The following is a 21628-nucleotide window of genomic DNA, read 5'->3' on the forward strand; positions in this document are numbered from 1 at the left end:
CCTGGTTCCTTGAGATAAAATAGCGAAAAGGACAAAACATTCCTAGACCTCTGAAACTTCTTATCTAGAGAGGACAGTCCACACACGAAGAGGCAAATGCACAGTTGATAAAGGCAACGTGACGGGTTTCTGTGGGAGAATGTAGGAGGGTCTGGAGCATGCGGGAAGTTTCCTAGGAACATATGTCATCTACTCTTTGAGACCCGAATGAAAATGACAGGCTAAAGAAAGCAAAGGCAGAGGAAAGAGATGGATGAGGATTGTTCAGGCCAACTTAATTGCAAGCTCTTGAGGTGAAGACAGAAGACGATGCTCAAAGAGTAGAAATAGTTCTGCTGCAGAAACAAAGAGATGACCAGAAAAACTAGAGGCTGCAAAAGGTTAAGTAACTTTGTGTGGTATCACCTACCCTGTCTTTTCTGGTTCATTAAGGGACACCTTAAGTTACAGCAGATTTATTCATCACAAGTGCAGCTGTGTGCCCTGGGAGATGTTCTGCTGGCAGCTACACTGCGATGCAGTCTCAGACTAGTGTCACTCTAGACCAGCGCTTGTCGGTTGCAGAGGACAGCAGCTGTGTCCTTGTCTTTGCACACCCACAAAATCTGCGGATTGCCCGCAGTTCATCTTCAGAGGTGTTTTGGTTATTGAAGTCTCCATCAATATATATAACTGAAATTTAGATAGTTATTACAAAAAGATGTTTGATCTGGATATGATATCCCTGCTTATGCAAAAGCTAAAGGCAAAACAGAGAAGCTAAGAGCAAAAGCATACCATTTTCTCTAACAGGGTCCTGTTTGCTTCTGTTCTGGTATGCTTCCTGTTACAGTCGATACAAACTGTCTGTAAGGCAAACAACATTGCACTGATAAAATGACATGAGTCCATCTTGAGTCTTAAAAAAAAATCAAGATAAATTATGTTCCCATTTATAACAATGTTTATGTAATACTGCTTTCATCTAATCAAATTATTTTCTAATTTTATTTTAAAATATCAAATATATTTCACATTAATTTGGCTGTCCAAATACCAGGGTAATTTGTTGCTAATGGGTTATCATAGTTGCTTTTATTTTGGTTATGTTTGTGAAATTTTCAGGAATTAAAGATAGTCCTGAAGGAAGTTCTTGAATGTCTAAGTAAATCTCAGTTCTCAACTGGTTTTGCTTGGTAGTATATTTTTAGTTCCTTTGTCTTGGTTGGATAAAAATTTTAAAATCTTCTTTTAGCTATGTTATTATTTTGTTATGGTTATTCTTAGAGATTTTATATATATATTTTAGTCAAATATGATCATCTTTTATCTTTTCAAAGTTGTTACTGTGTTTATAGTGTGATTGTTCAACCTGTGATTTTCTTTTGAACTTAACCTGCTGTTGAAATATATTATTAGGTCTAATCTTTTTTTCCCAACACTTTACTATGAAAAGTTTCAAACATACTGAAAAATTGAAAGCAGTTTTCAGTGAACATCCATGTACCCAGCCTCTAGTTTCTAGTGTCAATAGTTTGCTATGACTGCTAATCCTTTTCATTTGATTTTTTAAAAACAATTTTCTTGGATTATCTAGATAAATAATTAAGTAATAATTATTACTTCAAGTAAATTATTTGCAAATAATTTTCTCCTACTTATCAGTATTATACCTCTTCTTTCTTGGCTTAATTCAAGAAATGCTTTATAATTAATAGCTATTGTTGCTATATATATGTGTTGTTGATATATATATATATAAATAACTATTGATGATATATATGTATATTAATAGCTATTGTTGACTTGATCTCATGAATGAGAAGAATATGTTCAGAAATCTTTTGTTCAGTGTGATATTGCTGGTGATTTGGCTTAGATGTTCTTTCTCACACTCCTTTGATTTTTTTTGATTAACTTATTAAGTAATTGATTGATCCATTACTTTATGAAATATTTATTGAAATTCTTTTTTGTCCCAGGCACTGTTCTTGGCACTAAATATACTTATAGGGATTTAAAAAAAAAAAACTCCAAAGGTTCTGGATCCTGCCTTCTTGGGGATTAGAGTCTAGTGAGGTTTATATGATAAGCTGTGATAATAAATGTCCTACTAATGAAACACTTTGTAATTCACTGAGTAAAACCTAATTGGTCTTAGTTTTTTATTCCTTCAGCATATGGATGAGTTAGACTTTTTTTAAATAACTCTTGTTTCTGTTTGAGTTTGCCAAATTCTCGTATACCAATTATACTTTATAATTTGTCTTTTTCTGTGATCTGGTAATTCACATGACGTAACATGAGAATTGTTGCTAAGTCATGTCAGACTCTTTTGCAACCCCATGGACTGTAGCCCGTCAGGCTCCTCTGTCCATAGGATTTCCCAGGCAAGAATGCTGGAGTGGGTTGCCATTTCCTTCTCCAGGGGGTCTTCCCAACCCAGGGATCGAAAGCAGGTGGGTTCTTCACTACTGAGTCACCAGAGAGGTCCTAATGTGAGAATTATCTTTTCCTTAATGATTGGAAAGAATCTGTCCAGGCAAGCTTTTATGGTAATTTTTTTAAATTCAACTTGTTTTCCCATAAATGCACCGATTTCACTTTTATTTTTGGATCCCTTCATTGGCTATTCAGGGTCTTCTGTGTTTCCATTTTAAAAGTGTTTTTCTGCTGCTGCTGCTGCTGGTAAGTCACATCAGTCTTGTCCGACTCTGTGTGTTTTTCTACTTTTGTTTTAAAAAAAAAGTCATTGAAATCATGCTAAGGATTGCATTGAATCTACAGGTGGCTTTGGTAATGTTACCATTTTAACCAATATTAATTCTTCCAACCCATGAATGTGAGGTACTTTTCTATGTGTTTTTTTGAATTCTTTCATTATTATCTTGAAATTTTCCAAGTAGAAATCTTACACCTCTTTACTTAGATTTATTCTTAAAGTATTTTGTTGTTTTTGATGCTATTGTAAATGGGTTCAATTTTTTATTTTTTTGGAAATTTTTTTTTTTAATTTTTCAGAGTTGGATAGAAACTGTGTTAATTTTGCATATTATTTTTGTATTCTGCAAGTCTTCTGAACTCATTGATTAGATCTAATGAATTTTGTTGTTGTTGAATCTTTAAGATTTTTTAATATATAATTTCATGTTGTGCAAATAGAGACAATTTCACCACTACTTTTCCCATTTTGCTATCTTTTGTTGCTTTTTCTTGCCTGGTTATTCTAGCTAGGGCTTCTAGTACTGTATTGAACAGGACCTTGTCTTGTTTCTCATCTTAGAGGAAAAGCCTTCAGCTTCACCACTGAACATAACATTAGCTGTGGCTTTGTCATAGATGGCCTTTACTATGTTGAGATATGTTCATTCTATTCCTAGTATGAGTTTTTATTAATAATGGATGTTGAATTTTGTCAAATTTTTTTCTGTGTCCATTGAGATGATCATACTGTTCTGTTCTTTCATTTTGCTCATGTGATTTATCACAGTGATTGTATTGTATATGTTGGATTTTTAATCATAGTAAATGATCCTTTTAGTGTCCTGCTGAATTCAGTTTGCTAGTATTTTATTGAGAATTTTCGTGTCTATATTCATCAGGGATATTGGTCTGTAGTTTTCTATTGTGTCCTTTTCTGACCTCATAAAATGTGTTTGGGAGTGTTCCCTCCTCTTTGATTTTTTTTGTGAAGAGTTTGAGCAGGATTGATGTTAATTCTTTAAATGTTTGGTAAAATTTACCAGTGAAGCCATGTGTTCCTGGGCTTTTCTTTGTTGGAGGCTTTTGACGACTGATTCAATCTCTACTAGTAATGATCTATTTGAATTTTCTATTTGTTCTTGATTCAGTCTTGGTAGGCTATATGTTTCTAAGAATTTTTCCATTTCGCATTAAATTGCATAGAAAATTTTCTTAAAATACTTATTTTTAAGTCCCTTTCATTGGTTCTGTCTCCTTTTTCATTTTTAGTATTTGTAAAATTGAAGTTATGTCTGCTTCTGTATTAGATAAATGGTATATCTTTTAAGGGGACTGGTGATATGTTTTAAATAGTCTGCCAAGAATATACATAATATGATTCCCCTTATATAAACAAAAGGTATGTAATTTTTTTCCTGAAACTATACATGTTAATCTGTTGACAGTGGCTGAATTTGTAGGAAGAGTTGTGACTTTTTTTTTTTTTTTGTCATAGAGTTGTGACTTTTAATTTTAAACTTTTCACTGCTTTTAGTTTTTTCTTTTACTATATGCTTTAGATTCTAGTTTATAAAAAGTGAGTTGATTGTATAGCAGGATAGATTGTTAATGATCGTAGGTCATAGTGCTTTATTTGTACTTTTCTGTATTTTAATAATTTAAACAAGTTTTATTTTAAATTTTAACAATTTTTAAATCTAGAAGGAAAAGAACGTAATAAATTAGGACAGTGGCTAGCAGAAACATCTAAATTCATGAGTTTATCCCTCTGTATCCTTTTTGTGATAATATCAATCCTCATGGGTCCAGGAGAAGAGTAGATTTAGAAGTATGGTTACCAATGAATTCTTCTCCAGAACAAGAAGAAACTGTTACAGAGGTTTGCAGTCTCAAGGAATCATTTCATTACTGTTACAGAGGTTTGCAGTCTCAAGGAATTATTTCATTACTTTTGTTGTTCTGTCTCCTAAAAAAGTAGGGATGAATTCTTAGGGACAGGGAGTTTAGAACACCAAAGGTCACATGTAGACTTAATCTTCAGATTGAAAAAAAGTAATATTTTTCTTGAATCAACTGAAGCTTTCTCTAGAACACAGAAAAATAACAGTCTTGGGAAAGCAATTGTATTTACTTGGTAGTAAATTATAAGCAGGTGCTTAAAGGTCAAGGCACAGTTTCTCTCTCAATCTCCACAGTGTTAGGAGGAAAATATGCACGTTTCTGAGAGCAGTCCCATGGAACTCTTTGGAAACGCAGTACCAAGAATCATTTCTGGCTTTGTTTGCTGTTTGTGCCTGTGCCCTTCCTTCTGAAGGGTGTCCTTTGGCAAGGGAAACACATAAATATAGAGGCAGTGTAGCTCAGTAATATGTGGAAGATAAAGGAGTTGTCACCATTTTTTAGGACCATGGTCTGGAAACCTTAGTATGTATCAAAATACCAGAAAGCCTGTTAGAACACATTTCTGAACCTCATCCCCGCAGGTTCTGATTGAGTAGCTCTGGGTGGGGCCTTATGAGTTCTTCAGTGATGTTGCTTTTGGGGGTCTGGAGACCACAGTTGAGGAATTGGGCCTTCATAAATGGCCTAAGCCAGCAGCTGGAGACCTTGATTAATAGATTATGGTTTGGCTCTCTGGTATGTGATTACAAACCTCTAATAAGACCCAAACAAAGTGATTCTCAAACTTTAGCGACAATAAAAATAAGAATCACCTGAGGATTTGTTGAGTTTTAGGTTGCCAGGGCCTGTCTCCATAGCACTGGGAGGAACTGAAATCACAGTTAGTATCATAGATGTTTTGATGCAATGGTCCAGGGACCGTGGTTTAGAAACTACATTGCTGACATATTTAGAGGTTATTTCTTAACATCTTCCTCTAAAGTGATTAAGCCCTAATGTCAGTAGCACTTAGATGAAGACCAATGATGCTGATATATGAATAAACAGTAGCAATTTTATTAACAAAAGGAAGATTTGAAGTGAGTGCTCCTCTCTGCTAGCCTCACCTGGTAGAGCTGAGCTAATTATTTTCTACATTCCTGTCCCAGAACATCACTGTACAGCTGATAGCCTTGCCAGAATTAAAACCACAGTGTTGTAGAAAGCATCTAGTTTATATGGCTGATCTTGCAAGACCAAATTTGTAGAGAAAATACAACTTGGAAGGTACGGACAGGTAGGAAAAAAAAAATTCACCATTTCTATGTATATATGTGAATGTAGATGTAGGTAATCAACATAAAAACCAGAATCCATTTCTAAGGACTACAAAGCCAAGGTTGAGACTTTCTTTTATTTTTAATTTTTTTGTTTTTGTTTTTTTTGAGACTTTATTTTATCAAGTAAATATTTGAAAAGTTTGAGCTTAAAATCTTTACTTAGTTCCTTTCAGTACAATAAACCTTTAAAACCATGTTTTAGGCCTTTACTTTAAAACATCTGTGGTCTGATGGTCAAGACTCAACATTGGAGCTAAATCATCACAAAATAACCAATAGTAAGAAAGGTAAGTTGAATCAGTGATAATTTTGTCACAATATAATCATTTCTAAGCTTAACAGCATAATTGTTGAGTACAGAAGTAATGTTCTATTTGTGTCATTTGGTATTTAGTTCTTCTGTTCATGGAGTAACTTGCCACAAACTTCCTGAGACAAGGCAGGGGTACTGGAAATTGCTTTAACGGCAGTTCTTGTCTCTGAAGTAGTTGTTTGATCATTCATCCTCCTGGAAATACTGGGTTTCAGGTGTTGGTTCAAAAATGGAACATAAATTCTGCCAAGATTCTAGGCATTTAACAGTGTATAAGTCAAATATATCTGGCTTCTGGGATGATTTATACATTTTTCTGGTATATTTTTTAATTGAAGCAAAATATAATACTGCACAAAAATATGTTTTTATGTATGTAGAATCAGTGTCACCAGCACTCATATCAAGAAAGGGAATACTAACACCACCATGGGCCTGCTCCTTGTTCCCTCCAGTCAGCAACAACCCCATAAAAGGAATCACTTTTCTAAGAACTTCTATCAATATGGATCGGTTTGTCTGTTTTAGAACTTAATATAAATGGAACGATAGAAAATGGACTCTACTATTTTTGCCCTTTTTAGCTCAAGATTATGTCTGTGAGGTTTATAGATGTTGTTCCATGTTGCAGTGCTTTGATCTCTTTCATTGCCATGTAATATTCCATTGCTTGAATTGCTTTTTACAATTTGTCCATTGTACAGTTCTTGGTTCAGTTCAGTTGCTCTGTTGTGTCCGACTCTTTGTGACCCCATGAACTGCAGCACACCAGGCCTCCAGTTCTCAGTTTTTTTTAAATTAGAAAGAATGCTGAAATAAGGATTCTTGTACAAGTGTTTTGTTGTATGTGTACATTCATTGATGTAGAGTATATCTCTGGGAGTGGAATTGCTAGCACATAGGATTTACATATGTATAGTTTTAGTCTGTACTGAGTTACCAAAAAGTTTTCCCAAGTGATAATATGAATTTCAAAATTATTGTAGTAATTTAAAATCATAACAGCAATTTATGAGAGTTGTTGGTAACTCCACATCCTCACAAACACTTGGTATTGTTCTGTTTTACTTTAAACTGTTTTGGCAGGTGCGTAACATATTTTATTGTTAGTTTAGTTTAAATTTCCTGGATGACTAATGAAATTAAATATCTTTATGTTTGCTTATTGGTCATTTGAATATCTTTTTTGTGCTGAAATTCCTGTTCCATACTTTCGCTCTTTAAAAATGCCTGCTTTCTCTGAGTGATTTATAAAATATATGTTCTATAAGTCTTTATTCAGATATATGTATTGAAAGCATCTTCTACTTTGTGGTATATCTACTTATTCTCTTTTTTGTGTGTGATTTTATTTTATTTTATTTTTTCATTTATTTTTATTAGTTGGAGGCTAATTACTTTACAATATTGTAGTGGGTTTTGTCATACATTGACATGAATCAGCCATGGATTTACATGTGTTCCCCATCCCGATCCCCCCTCCCACCTCCCTCTCTACCCACTCCCTCTGGGTCTTCCCAGTGCACCCGGCCCGAGCACTTGTCTCATGCATCCAACCTGGGCTGGTGAGCTGTTTCACCATAGATAATATACATGTTTCGATGCTGTTCTCTCAAAACATCAGAAACTTTTGATGAACAGAATTTTATATTTTAATGGAGTCCAACTTATCAATCTTTTTGTTTGTGCCTGCTGATACTTCTCTCTTATTTAAGAATCTTTCACAGTTGCAAAGTCACAAAGATATTCTTCTGTGTAATTTTATATAAGCTTTAAAGTTTTACCTTTCACATTTAAGTCTTCAGTCCATCCAAAACTGATTTTTGTGTATAAAATCTAAGGGCCAAGATATTTTCCCTCCCATGTAAGTATCAAAATAATCTAGCACCATTTATTGGAAAACCATTACTTCCTTTTGCACTGTTGTGGCATTTTTGTTGTAAAGGTAACCATTCACGTGGAGGCTTCAGAACTCTCCGTTTTGTTCCAATGGTCTATTTGTCTATTCTTAAGCCAATAAAGCATTGTTTCAAGTTTGTTTTCTCTACCTCCTTTCCTAGTATTCATAGTTTGTGTTACTTGCATTTTAGAATGAGCTTGCCAATTTCCACGCAAAATAAAACTGCTGAAATTTTGTTTAGAAATTGAATGTGGATTTCCCTGGTGGCTCAGTGGTAAAGAATCTGCTTGCCAATGCAGGACACCTGGGCTCAATCCCTGGGTCAGGAGGATCCCCTGGAGGAGAAAATGGCAACCCACTCCGGTATTCATGCCTGGGAAATCCCACAGACAGAGGCTGGCAGGCTACAGTCCATGGGGGTGGTAAGAGTCAAGCACAACTTAGCAACTAAGCCACTCCCACCACATTGAATGTGTGTATCAATTGGTATCAGTTGAAAACAACAATATTGAGTCTTCTTGAATATAATATGATATAATATAAAATACTTCATTTATCTGGGTCTTTAATTTCTGTCAGTGATATTTTACAGTATTATCTCCATTTCTTTCATAAGATGTATTACAAATTATTTAAGGAAACTTAAAGCTATTAGACATTATATTGTTTTGAAATTTTATTTTCTAGTATTGTATATAGACTATCCAATAGCCTTAGTCTTCATACCTTGTATTTCTTTTTCTAGATAGGCTCTCCAGGGTAGTATAGAATAGACCTGGTTTTTAGCAGAACTTCTTGTTGTAAGTATGGTAATAGGGGAAAACTCAATGGGAAAGGTTTTTGTATTCCACCAGTAAGATGTTTTCTGTTTGTTTGTTAACAACACTTTGTTAGATTTGTGGTCTGCAACTATTCGTGGTTTGCTAAGGGTTCTTTTCCAGATGGAAGAAATTAATTTCATCTATATTGTCCAATTTATCTCCATAAAATTGTTCACAGTGTCTCTTGTCTGTTTTAATTGAGGCAAAATGTGTGCACAGTGAACTGTACAGAACTTAAGTTTATAATTTGGCAAGTTTTGCCCAAGTATTCAACAACAGTATCAAGATTTAGAATATTTTAATTACACTATAAGTTCCTTTGTGCCCTCTTCCAATCAATTTCCAGCACATTTTTTACTTCTTTAACAGATTGCTTTCTCCTTTTTCTTGAACTTGATGTGAAAGAAATAATTATATTTTTGGAGGGGTACTCAGGTTTATGTGTCTCAATATAATGTTTGTGAGATTCATTGATCTTGTGGCATGCATCAGTAGTTTGTTTATTATTTTTTTAATTGTTGAGCAATATGTCATTGAATGAATAGACCAAAATTTGTTTATCAGTTCTATCAGGTGACAGATTATTTTTACTCTGGGGCTTTTTTAGTTAAATTTCAATCAACAGTCTTCTAAATGTCTTAGAAATCTCATAAAATATTTTGTGGACATTTGTCTTCATTCACTTGGGTAAATGGGCGTGAAACTACTGGATCATAAGTTTGTTGCTGTTGAGTGGCTAAGTCGTGTCTGACTCTTTGCAACCCCATGAACTGCAGAATGCCAGGCTTCCCTGTCCTTCACTAGGTCCCAGAGTTTGCTCAGACTCATGTCCATTGAGTTGGCGATGCCATCCAACCATCTCATCCTCTGTTGTCCTCAACCATCCTAGCAACAGGGTGTTTTCCAGTGAGTCAGCTGCTCGCATCAGGTGGCCAAAGTATTGGAACTTCATTTTCAGCCCAGTTCTTTCAATGAATATTCAGGGTTGATTTCCTTTAGGATTGATTGCTTTGATCTTGCTGTCCAAGGGATTCTCAAGAGTCTTTTCCAGCAGCACAGTTCGAAGGCATCAGTTCTTTGGTGCTCAGAGAGTTGGATATGGTCCAACTCTCATATCCATACATGACTACTAGAAAAATCATAGCTTTGACTACGCAGACTTTTGTCAACAAAGTGATGTCTCCGCTTTTTAATACACTGTCTAGGTTGGTCATAGCTTTCATTCCAAGGAGCAAGCATCTTTTAATTTTGTGGCTGTAGTCACTGTCCACAGTGATTTTGGAGCGCAAGAAAATAAAATCTGTCACTGTTTGCCTTTTTTCCCTTCTATTTGCCATGAAGTGATGGGACCAGATGCCATGATCTTACTTTTCTGAATGTTGAGTTTTAAGCCAGCTCTTCACTCTCCTGTTTCATTCTCATCAAGAGGCTTTTTAGTTCTTCTTTGCTTTCTGCCGTTAGATCATAAGGCAGGTATCCATTTAAAGTTATAATAAATTGTCAAAGAGCTTTCCCAGGTGGTTTATTTCTCTTACACTCCCATCATCAGTGGATGGGAGTTGCAGTTGCTTCACATCCTCATCAGTACTTGGTGGTACTCACTTTGAACTATTCCAGGGCTGTAAAGCCATCTCCTGATGGCTTCAATTTGCATTCCCTCAGGCTAGTGATGTTTTCTGGCTTTCTGGCCACTCACGTGTGTTCTTTTTTTTGTAGTGTCTGTTCAAGATTTTAGGCCATTTAAAAAACTGAATTGTTTTTAATTGTTGAATTTTAGAGTTCTTAAAATATTGTGAATAAGTTCTTTATCACATATATACACTGCTCATATTTTCTCCCAGTGTCTGGCTTATCTTGTTTTGAAATTATCTTTTTTATGTGAGAATAGATTTAGATTTACAGAGACATTGCAGAGATAATACAGTTCCCATATACCCCACACTCAATTTCTCATGTTATTAATATCTTATGTTAGTATGGTACATTTGTCATAATTAATGACCCAATACTGATGCAGTATCATTAATTAAGTCCATATGTTACTCATATTTTCTTGGTTTTTACCTAATGTCTTTTTTTCCTGTCCCAGAGCCCATCCAAAGTATCATATTTAGTTGCTCTGTACCCTTGAGCTTCTATTGACTATGACCGTTTCTCAGAATTTTTCATGTTTTTGATGCCTTTGATAGTTTTGAGGAGTACTAGACCAGTGTTTTGTAGGCATTTCCTTTTTTATGAGTTAGACTGTGTTTATAGGGTTTGGGGAGGATGATCACAAAGGTAAAGTGCCCATCTTAACACCTCGTATCAAAGGCACATCCTGCTGACATGACTCATTGCCGATGTTAATCTTAATCATCCGGCTTGTGCTCTTTGTCAGGTTTCTCCACTGTAGTCCTTCCTTCCGCTTTTGCGTACCATACTCATTGGAAGAAACTTACTCTGTCAGTTCACACCTCAGGGAGTGTAAAGTTATCCTCCCATCTCCTTAAGCGTAAAGTATCCACCTTGATTATTTGGAATTTTCTGCACAGTTGGTTTGATTGTCATTTATTCATTCAGTTATATCAATATAGCCTCCTGTATGTTTATGTTTGTTTACTGTATCTTTTGGTTTATAATCCAGTACTACTCTTTGATATTTTGCTCTGAATTATTCCAACTTTGGACATTGGGCACTCCTTCATTTGCCTCCTGTCCCCCTAGTATAATCCTATTATGTAATAGTCACTGTTACTATTATTTAGCAATTCCTTACTTTCTGGCGTCATAAAATGCTCATCTTGTGTGTTTCCATCTCCATTTCTCCATTATTGGAGGATGTAATTAGAAATCTATAGCTGGTGTTTTGTTATTGCTATCAGATCCATTTAGTAGACAGAACAATATAATATATGTGTGTATAGGAACCCATTAATATACACATACCTAGGTCTAGACATCCAGCTATATCTGTATTAAGCTAAACGTGAGCTCATTCTTATGCAGCCACCTGTGATTCAGTATCACGTGGATCAGTCTAGGCTTTTCTTAGTGCTTCCCTGTGATCTCTCACTTAAGCAGAGAGAAACCTGGATTCTATCATCAGCTATTCATTTACTTAAGTGTTTAAAATTCTAGTATACATGAATAGTGATTTCAGATGTGTTTGTCTATACCCTTAGACTAGAGGGCAGTGGTTATGTGTACTTCCTTTTGTCTTTAGTCTTACAAACTCTGCTTGTTTCCAAAGTTACTTAGGTCTGTATTTTCTTGCCTTAATTCCCACTGTTGCATACATTTGGAAAGCATATTCTTTTGTCATAGTCTGCATATCCATTCTGGGATTCCCTGGACTCCTAAATGACTTTTTAAAAATCTGCATACTTTAAAATTCAGTCCCCTCTAAAATTCCATGGGTTTTGACAAATGCGTAGGATCATGTATACACCATTACAGTATAATACAATATAGTTGAGTTGCACCAAAAAATCTCTCCCGCTTCACTGATACAGCCCCCCTCCAAATCTTCACCTGTCACTGACCTGGTCACTGTCTCAGTATTGTGTTTGTGATAACATTATATAAACGGAATTATACAGTATGTAGGCTTTGAGACTGATTTCTTTCACTCACCAATACTGATCAGCAGTTAAGAATCTCCCCTGTCTTAAAGTGAGTTGATACCTCATTCTTTTTTAAAATCACTGAATAGTATTCTATCATATGGATATATTAGAGCTTGTTTATCCATTTCTGTATTGAAGAATATCAGCTCCTTGCTGCCTGTTAGCTGAAGGCTTCCCTGAGCTCTTTGTCATGTAGGATACTGCATAGGGCAGCTTAGTTACTCAAAACCAACAGTGAGTAAATCAGTGGATAGCATAGAATCAGTAGAGAAAGTTATCTGACAAGAAGGAAGTTATAGTTGCATGTAACATAATCAATGAAATGATTTCTCATCCACTTTGCCTTTTTCCCCTGCTTAAAACAAATCACAGGTCCTGCCAACACTCCAAGGAGATTGTACAAGGACATGGGATATCAGGAGGTGGGGATAACTGGGGCCATCCTAGCATCTCTTCTCCAAAGAAGCACTTTTTTTCAATCTTCTTAGCCTAGAGAATGATGATATAACTGAATAGGACAAATAAAAGCAATGATGTGTGACAAACAGGGTGGAATCAGGATTTGATACTAAACCTGCACATTCATGTGGAGCAGAGACTGTCAGGAAGAAAGATTTGAGTAATAGACAGCCATCTGATAACAGTCCAATTATGGCCCAAGAAAGGACCTCCTTAATGTCATGATGAGTGCATTCTCTTGGCAAAGCTCTATTAGCCTTTGCCCTGCTTCATTCTTTACTCCAAGGCCAAATTTGCCTGTTACTCAAGGTATTTCTTGACTTCCTGCTTTTGCATTCCAGTCTCCTGTAATGAAAAGGACATCTTTTTTGGGTGTTAGTTCTAGAAGGTCTTGTAGGTCTTCATAGAACCATTCAACTTCAGCTTCTTCAGCATTATTTGTCAGTGCATTACTTGGACTACTGTGATATTGCATGATTTGCCTTGGAAATGAACACAGATCATTCCGTCCTCTTTGAGACTGCATCCAAGTACTGTATTTTGGACTCTTTTGTTGACTATAATGGCTACTCCATTTCTTGTAAGGCATTCTTGCCCACAGGAGTAGATAAAATGGTCATCTGAGTTAAATTCACCCTTTCCAGTCCATTTTAAGTCACTGATTCCTAGAATGTCGATGTTTATTCTTGCCATCTCCTATTTGACCACTTCCAATTTGCCTTGATTCATGGACCTAACATTCCAGGTTCCTATGCAATATTGCTCTTTACAGCATCAGCCTTGACTTCCATCACCAGTCACATCCACATCTCAGTATTGTTTTTGCCTTGGCTCCATCTTTTCATTCTTTCTGGAGTTATTTATCCACTGATCTCCAATAGCATATTGGGTACCTACCATCCTGGGGGATTCATCTTTCAGTGTCCTATCTTTTTGCCTTTTCATACTGTTCATGGGGTTCTCAAAGCAAGAATAATGAAGTGGTTTGCCATTCCATTCTCCAGGGGACCACAATCTGTCAGAACTCTCCATCATGACTGGTCCATCTTGGGTGGCCCTACACGGCATGGCTTATAGTTCCATTGAGTTAGACAAGGCTGTGGTCCACAAGAGAAGACTCTATACATGGACATCACCAGATGGTCAAACTGAAATCAGATTGATTATATTCTTTGCAGCCAAAGATGGAGAAACTCTACCAGTCAGCAAAAATAAGATGAGGAGCTGACTGTGGCTCAGATCATGAACTCCTTATTGCCAAATTCAGACTTAAATTGAACAAAGTAGGGAAAACCACTAGACCATTCAGGTATGACTTAAATCAGCTGCCTTATGAATACACAGTGGAAGTGACAAATAGATTCAAGGGATTAGATCTTATAGACAAAGTGCCTGAATAACTTTGGATGGAGGTTTTTGGCATTGAAAAGGAAGCAGTGATCAAGAGCATCCACAAGAAAAAGAAATGCAAAAAACCAAAATGGTTGTCTGTGGAACTATGAAAACAGCTATGAAAAGAAGAGAAGAGAAAGGCAAAGGAGAAAATGAAGAAGATAGACCAATTTGAATGCAGAGTTCCAAAGAATAGCAAGGAGGAATAAGAAAGCCTTCCTCAGTGATCAGAACAAATAATTAGAGGAAAACAATAGAATGGGAAAGACTAGAGATCTCTTTAAGAAAGTGGAGATACTAAGGGAACTTTTCATGCAAAGATGGGCTCAATAAAGGACAGAAATGGTATGGACCTAACAGAAACAGAAGATATGAAGAAGCAGAAGAACTGTACAAAAAAGATCTTCATGACCCAGATAATCAAGATGATGTGATCACTCACCTAGAGCCAGACATCCTGGAATGTGAAGTCAAGTGGGCCTTAGGAAGCATCACTACAAACAAAGCTAGTGGAGGTGATGGAATTCCACTTGAGCTATTTCAAATCCTAAAAGATGATGCTGTGAAAGTTTGGCACTCAATATGCCAGCAAATTTGGAAAACTCAGCAGTGGCCACTGGACTGGAAAAGGTCAGTTTTCATTCCAATCCCAAAGAAAGGCAATGCCAAAGAATGCTCAAACTAGCGCACAATTGCACTCATCTCATACACTAGCAAAGTAATGCTCAAAATTCTACAAGCCAGGCTTCAACAGAACATGAACTGTGAACTTCCAGATGTTCAAGTTACATTTAGAAAAGGCAGAGGAACCAGAGTTCAAATTGCCAACATCCACTGGATCATTGAAAATGTAAGAGAGTTCCAGAAAAGCATCTACTTCTGCTTTATTGACTATGCCAAAGCCTTTGACAAACTGTGGAAAATTATGAAAAATATGGGAATACAAGACCACCTGACCTGCATCCTGAGAAATCTGTATGCAGGTCAAGAAGCAACATTTAGAACCAGACATGGAACAACAGACTGGTTCCAAATAGGGAAACGAGTACACCAAGGCTGTATATTGTCACCCTGCTTATTTAACTTACTATCAGAGTACATCATGAGAAACACTGGTCTGAATGAAGCACAAGCTGTAATCAAGATTTCCAGGAGAAATATCAATAACCTCAGATATGCAGATGACACTACCCTTATGGAAGACAGCAAAGAAGAACTAAAGAGTCTCTTGATGAAAGTGAAAGAAGAGAGTGAAAAAGTTGGCTTAAAACTCAACATTCAGAAAACTAAGATCATGGCATCCGGTCCCATCACTTCAAGGCAAATAGATGGGGGAACAGTGGAAACAGTGACAGACTTTATTATTTTGGGCTCCAAAATCACTGCTCATGGTGACTGCAGTGATGAAATTAAAAGACACTGACTCCTTGGAAGAAAAGTTATGACCAACCTAGACAGCATAATTAAAAGCAGAGACATTGCTTTGCCAACAAATGTCTGTCTAGTAAAAGCTGTGGATGGATATGAGAGTTGTACTAGGAAGAAAGCTGAGTACCAAAGAATTGATGCTTTTGAACTGTGGTGTTGGAGAAGACTCTTGAGAGTCCCTAACCCATCCCTAACTAGGAGATCCAACCAGTCCATCCTAAAGGAAATCAGTCTTGAATATTCATTGGAAAGACTGATGTTGAAGCTGAAACTCCACTTCTTTGGCCACCTGATGCAAAGAGCTGACTCGTTCAAAAAGACCCTGATGCTGGGAAAGCTTGAATGTGGGAGGGGGAGGGGACAACAGAGGATGAGATGATTGGATGGCATCCCCGACTCAATCTACATGAGTTTGAGTAAACTGCAGGAGTTGGTGATGGACAGGGAGGCCTGGCATGCTGCAGTCCATGGGGTTGCAAAGAATCAGACACGACTGAGGGGCTGAACTGAACTGATGTCCTGACAGAGCACAGGAGTAGAGAATCCAGGCAGTTGGGGCAAAACCTCCCCATCCAAGGACTTGTCAGCATCTACCATGTCCTCTCAAGGCTTCCCAGATGGCTTAGTGCTAAAGAACCTACCTGTCAAGCAGGAGACGCAAGCTTGACCCCTGGGTCAGCAAGATCCCCTGGAGAAGTAAGTGACAGCCCATTCAAGCATTCTTGCCTGGAAAATCCAATGGACAGAGGAGCCTGGCATTCTATATTCCTTGGGGTCGCAAAGAGTTGGATACAATGGAGTGACTAAACAGCAGCAACAAAGCATATTCTGTAAGGTGTGAGATTTCTCCCAGTACTGCAGCTCTTGAACTTGGAGGAACACGAGGAAGCAGACAGTACTGGACAAGATATCAAAGACATAGATCTTAGAAATAACAATTGTGCACAAATTGTTAGAACTAGGGCAGAAATTTCAAATAGAGGGATTGGGATAAGAATCATAGATATCAGCATTGGTGCAGGGGGGTCGGAACCCTGGCTACCAGTACCTTGGCCACTGCCCCTGCGGTCTCCTTCATCCCCCATTCCCCGCCATGGATGAGGAGCTCTCTGTGGCCATATCCTATATCGAAGATGCTTTCTTCTGCCCCATCTGTCAGGAGGTGTTCAAAACGCCCATGTGTACTGTGGCCTGTCCGCATAGAAAATGTCTGTAGAAAATGTTTCCTGACTGCAACGAGAGAAAGCGGAATACACTGTCCCTTCTGTCATGGAAATGTAACTAGGAGAGAGAGAGTGTGTCCTGAATGGGCCTTAGACCTTGAAAATATCATGAGGAAATTTTGTGGTAGCTACAAATGCTGTGCAAAACAGATTCAATTCTATTGCATGAGACATCATTACAAATCTCGTAAGAAGTATCAAGATGAATACGGTGTTTCTTCTGTCATTCCAAACTTCAGATCTCTCGAGATTCAGTAGGGGGCAGTGATAAGAGGGACACATCCGCACCTGATAATGCAGAATCTTACCAAGAGAATCCAAGTTCTTCTGGGCATCCCACTTTTAAGTTCAAGAATCAGATATGACCGGAGAGTAGTTCCTGGATCCCTGTAACAGTAATCACCTTTCAAAACAGTTCCTGGGATGTGTCCTATTTGTGTATCTCTTGCTTGGGGAGATCCTAGCCAGATTACTAGAAATTTCATTAGTCATCTAAATCAAAGGCATCAGTTTGATTATGGAGAATTTGTGAATCTTCAGCTAGATGAGGAAAATGGTATCAAAACGCTGTTGAAGAATCTTTTAAAATAAACATCTGAAGGCTGTAGATGTCTGCATCCTTGTACCTGAAAGTGCCATCTTTAAGGAGAAAACTATATGAAGTCACCGTTTCAATAAGTTGATGTATATATTAATAAAATCGAAAGTGAAAGTGGCTCAGTCATGTTTGACTCTTTGTGACCCCATGGACTATACAGTCCATGGAATTCTCTAGGCTAGAATGCTAGAGTGGGTAGCCGTTCCTTTCTTCAGGGGATCTTCCCAACCCAGGGGTCAAACCCAGGTCTCCAACATTGCAGGTGGATTCTTTACCAGCTGAGCCACAGGGGAAGCCCAAAAATACTGGAGTGGGTAGCCTATTACTTCTCCAGCAAATCTTCCCAACCCAGGAATTGAACTGGGGTCTCCTGCATTGCAGGCAAATTCTTTACCAACTGAGCTATGAGGGAAGCCCATAGTTCAGTCTATTGTTTTAGTATTTTTAATTGAAAAATAAAGGTGGGTCATCTAAAAACTTAAATTCTTTTGATAAGTTAAAAGTTAGAACTTAGAATATTATCTTTAAAAGCATTAAAAGGATTATATTTCTTTAATGCTGAAAAGCAAATTCTTTATCTTTTTTACATTCAGTTCAGTTGCTCAGTCCTGTCCGACTCTTTGTGACCCCATGGACTGCAGCACACCAGGCCTCCCTGTCCATCACCAACTCCTGGAGTTTACCCTAACTCATGTCCATCAAATCGGTCATGCCTTCCAACCATCTGATCCTTTGTCATCCCCTTCTTCTCCTGCCTTCAATCTTTCCCAGCATCAGGGTCTTTTCAAATGAGTCCACTCTTTGCATTAGGTGGCCAAAGTAGTGGAGTTTCAGTTTCAGCATCAGTCCTTCCAATGAACACCCAGGACTGCTCTCCTTTAGGATGGACTGGTTGGATCTCCTTATAGTCTAAGGGACTCTCAAGAATCTTCTCCAACACCACAGTTCAAAAGTATCAATTCTGTAGTGCTCAGCTTTCTTTACGTCCAACTGTCACCTGGAAAAACCATAGCCTTGACTAGATGGACCTTTGTTGGCAAAGTAATGCCTCTGCTTTTTAATATGATGTCTAGATTGGTCATAACTTTCCTTCCAAGGAGCAAGTGTCTTTTAAATTCATGGCTGCAATCACCATCTGCAGTGAATTTGGAGCCCAAATGAACGAAGTCTGCCACTGTTTCCCCATCTATTTGTCATGAAGTGATGGGACCAGATGCCATGATCTTAGTTTTCTGAATGTTGAGCTTTAAGCCAACTTTTTCACTCTCCTCTTTCACGTTCATCAAGAGGCTCTTTAGTTCTTCTTTGCTTTCTGCCATAAGAGTGGTGTCATCTGCATATCTGAGGTTATTAATGTTTCTAGCAGCAATCTTGATTCCAGCTTGTGCTTCATCCAGCCCAGCGTTTCTCATGATGTACTCTGTGCTATTGCTGCTGCTAAGTCACTTCAGTCGTGTCCGACTCTGTGCGACCCCGTCCCTGGGATTCTCCAGGCAAGAACACTGGAGTGGGTTGCCATTTCCTTCTCCAACACATAAAAGTGAAAAGTGAAAGTGAAGTTGCTCAGTCGTGTCTGACTCTAAGCGACCCCATGGACTGCAGCCTACCAGGCTCCTCTGTCCATGGGGTTTTCCAGGCAAGAATACTGGAGTGGGGTGCCATTGCCTTCTCCAGATGTACTCTGTATATGAGTTAAATAAGCAGGGTGACAATATGCAACCTTGACGTACTCCTTTTCCTGTTTGGAACCAGTCTGTTGTTGCATGTCCGGTTCTAACTTGTGCTTCCTGACCTGCATACAAGTTTCTCAAGAGGCAGATCAGGAGATCTGGTATTCCAGTCTCTTTCAGAGTTTTCCACAGTTTGTTGTGATCCACACAGTCAAAGGCTTTGGTATAGTCAATAAAGCAGAAATAGATGTTTTTCTGGTATTCTCTTGCTTTTTCAATGATCCAGCAGATGTTGGCAATTTGGTCTCTGGTTTCTCTGCCTTTTCTAAAACCGGCTTGAACATCTGGAAGTTCATGGGTCACGTATTGTTGAAGTCTTGCTTGGAGAATTTTGAGCATTACTTTACTAGCATGTGAGATGAGTGCAATTGTGTGCTAGTTTGAGCATTCTTTGGCATTGTCTTTCTTAGGGATTGGAATGAAAACTGACCTTTTCCAGTCCTGTGGCCACTGCTGAATTTTCCAAATTTGCTGGCATATTGAGTGCAGAACTTTCACAACATCATCTTTTAGGATTTGAAATATTTCAACTGGAATTCCATCACCTCCACTAGCTTTGTTTGTAGTGATGCTTCCTAAGGCCCACTTGACTTCACATTCCAGGATGTCTGGCCCTAGGTGAGTGATCACACCTTTATGATTATCTGGGTCTTGAAGATCTTTTTTGTACAGTTCTTCTGTGTATTCTTGCTACCTCTTCTTAATATCTTCTGCTTCTGTTAGGTCCATACCATTTCTGTCCTTTATTGATCCCATCTTTGCATGAAATATTTCCTTGGTATCTCTCATTTTCTTGAACAGATCTCTAGTCTTTCCCATCCTATTGTTTCCCTCTATTTCTTTGCATTGATCACTTAAGAAGGCTTTCTTATCTCTCCTTGCTACTCTTTGGAACTCTGCATTCAAATGAATATATCTTTCCTTTTCTCCTTTGCTTTTTGCTTCTCTTCTTTTCAAAGCTATTTGCAAGGCCTCCTCAGACAGCCATTTTGCCTTTTTGCATTTCTTTTTCTTTGGGATGGTTTTGATCCCTGTCTCCTATAGAATGTCACAAATCTCCATCCATAGCTCATCAAGCACTCTGTCTGTCAAATCTAGTCCCTTAAATCTATTTCATAATGCCACTGTATAATCATAAGGGATTTGATACAGGTCATACCTGAATGTTTTAGTGGTTTTCCCCACTTTCTTCAATTTAAGTCTGAATTTGGCAACAAAGAGTTCATGATCTGAGCCACAGTCAGCTCCTGGTCTTGTTTTTGCTGACAATATTGAACTTTTCCATCTTTGGCTGCAAAGAATATAATCAGTCTGATTTTGGTATTGACTATCTGGTGATGTCCATCTGTAGAGTCTTCTCTTGTGTTATTGGGAGAGGGTGATTTCTATGACCAGTGCATTCTCTTGGCAAAACTCTATTTGCCTTTGCCCTGCTTCATTCTCTACTCCAAGGCCAAATTTGTCTGTTACTACAGGTGTTTCTTGATTTCCAACTTTTGCATTCCAGTCCCCTATAATGAAAGGGGCATCTTTTTCGGGTGTTAATTCTAAAGGATCTCATAGGTCTTCATAGAGCCGTTCAACTTCAGGCTTCTTCAGCATTACTGGTCGGGGCATAGGCTTGGATTACCATGATATTAAGTGGTTTGCCTTGGAAACGAACAGAGACCATTCAGTCGTTTTTGAGATTGCATCCAGGTGCTGCATTTCAGACTCTCTTGTTGACTACGATGGCTACTCCATTTCTTCTATGGGATTCTTGCCCACAGTAGTAGATATAATAGTCATCTGAGTTAAATTCACCCATTCCAGTCCCTCTTAGTTTGCTGATTCCTAGAATGTCGATGTTCACTCATCTCCTGTTTGAGCACTTCCAATTTGCCTTGATTCATGGACCTGACATTCCAGGTTCCTATGCAATATTGCTATTTACAGCATTGAACCTTGCTTCCATCACCAGTCACATCCACAGCTGGATGTTGTTTTTGCTTTGAGTCCATCCCTACATTCTTTCTGGAGTGATTTCTCCACTGATCTCAAGTAGCATATTGGGCACCTACTGTCCTGGGGAGTTCATCTTTCAGTGTCCTGTATTTTTGCCTTTTCATACTGTTCATGGGGTTCTCAAGGCAGGAATACTGAAGTGGTTTGCCATTCCCTTCTCTAGTGGACCACATTCTGTCAATAACTGTAGTACTTTCTTTCAAAATTTAGTACTTCCAGTATGTCAAGTTAAACCATTCTGAGATTTGA

At 37.8% G+C, this 21628-nt stretch overlaps 1 protein-coding gene and 1 pseudogene across 2 annotated transcripts in view; both read left to right on the forward strand.

Annotated features, from left to right (window-relative positions):
- Positions 1–21628, forward strand: part of KCNN2 (potassium calcium-activated channel subfamily N member 2) — a 514135-nt gene that overhangs the window by 38520 nt on the left and 453987 nt on the right. Inside the window, exon 1 of one of the 2 annotated variants that reach the window (XM_043470633.1) lies at positions 798–814. The exons of the other annotated variant lie outside the window; for it this stretch is intronic. The gene's annotated coding sequence lies outside the window, so the exon portion shown is untranslated. Of the gene's footprint in view, positions 1–797; positions 815–21628 lie in introns of those variants that run through there. 2 annotated transcript variants of the gene reach the window in all.
- LOC122442951 lies at positions 16918–17646 on the forward strand (annotated as a pseudogene).

This window comes from Cervus canadensis, chromosome 6 (genome assembly GCF_019320065.1).
Source record: "Cervus canadensis isolate Bull #8, Minnesota chromosome 6, ASM1932006v1, whole genome shotgun sequence".
NCBI lineage: Eukaryota > Metazoa > Chordata > Mammalia > Artiodactyla > Cervidae > Cervus > Cervus canadensis.